At 39.6% G+C, this 1,461-nt stretch overlaps 1 non-coding gene across 1 annotated transcript; it reads right to left on the bottom strand.

Annotated features, from left to right (window-relative positions):
* Window positions 1–290: 290 nt before the first annotated feature.
* Window positions 291–364, bottom strand: trnai-aau (transfer RNA isoleucine (anticodon AAU)). Its single transcript has one exon. It is a non-coding gene; the product is annotated as a tRNA-Ile (tRNA).
* Window positions 365–1,461: the final 1,097 nt, after the last annotated feature.

The raw sequence follows: 1,461 nt of genomic DNA, 5'->3' as shown, positions 1-1,461 counted from the left end.
GAGGATGCAGGTTGTCTGCATGCCTCTGGAATTGCTTCTTTGACCTATTCACACAGCGATCGAGAGCCTTACACTAATGCCAGAGTCCCTCTGATTTCATACTTTTCTCTGCATTGTCCAAGATTTGTAAACAAGCACAAATCCATGGGCAAAGTTTTGTAATCAAGAACACACTCTCATGTACTTGGAACATGTCTTAGCAGATTGTGATTTACAAGCAATGTTATAAGCAACACAAGTTCAAACAGGTGGTTTGTTGACAAGGGGTCATTCATCAAACAAAACCCACATGGCCCATATGGGGATCGAACCCATGACCTTCGCGTTATTAGCACCACGCTCTGACCAACTGAGCTAATCGGCCTTTCTCCGTTCATTTCGCAGTTTTTGGTGCAGCACTGAAGGGAACCTTTCCATGAAATTGTAGACTTGGTGTCAACGAGATTACGGCCACTTTTTCGACCGAGCATAGGTGAAAGTTGACACTTATTGTTCCCTCTGACAAATGGTTATTCTGTAGCCAACTTTTGAATTAAACTTCAAAAGCAAATGTGGAGAAGCTTTTGTTAAAGAGCAATTCAGTGCAGTTGTACACAGTGACGAAATCATCAATTGCAAAGTCCACTGAGCTTTATTGCTGCGAGTTACATAGTGCTGTCTATTACACCATGAAATCTGCCATAACAACAAAAATGTAATGTCTGATTCTGTGAGCCAAGGAATATAAACCTTTTAGGGACATATTTAAAATATCAGATTTTCTGCCTGAGCACAGAGTAGGCATTTTTTTCTAGCTTTAACCATACGTCCTCTTTCTTTGGAAATCTGTGTCATTGCTGCATGAATAAGCAGAAAGATTTTGAGCAATTTTTTGTCTGGGTCTAAGGGGCAATTTATTCAAACCAAAAGATGCTATTTTAGCTAGTTTGTCAAATGAACATGTCAAACCTACAGAGACAATGTGTCTAGCTACAGAGCTCTGCAAGGTTTAATTCTTGGAAGTATTTGAAGCCATAGAAAGTTATTCTGTAAGCATTGCTTAACTCAATAAAAAGAGACAGTTAGAGCCAATGGCTGCCAGATCTAACATAGCTCACATTTTATAGTGTTTGCATAGCATATCAGAATCTGCAAGAACTATTCCTGTCATTTCAGGAATAAGCTTTTTTGACTTCACAGCTAGATGAAATATTTAGGGTGGATGCAGGATTTGGTATGATCTCCTAGAGAATTGCCATTCCACTGTGTCTTCAGCTTTTGTCCGATCTGCAAACAAGTCCCACTCTAGGAGAACTAGGTCAAGTGGTAGAGTGCTCTTTTAGTATGTGAGTGTTAGTGGGATTGATGCTCACATTCTCAAGTCTAGAATTTGTAGTTTTTTTTCTATGATGAAATCCTTTCTGATAGCAAATGTTTTCGGGACCTGCTAATACGCTTATGCCATGCACACATTACGTGACT

Source organism: Electrophorus electricus, unplaced genomic scaffold, assembly GCF_041902795.1.
Source record: "Electrophorus electricus isolate QZ-2024a unplaced genomic scaffold, ASM4190279v1 Scaffold34, whole genome shotgun sequence".
Lineage (NCBI taxonomy): Eukaryota > Metazoa > Chordata > Actinopteri > Gymnotiformes > Gymnotidae > Electrophorus > Electrophorus electricus.
The sequence above is the reverse complement of the archived record's forward strand: the minus strand, read 5'-3'. Positions and strand labels throughout refer to the sequence as shown.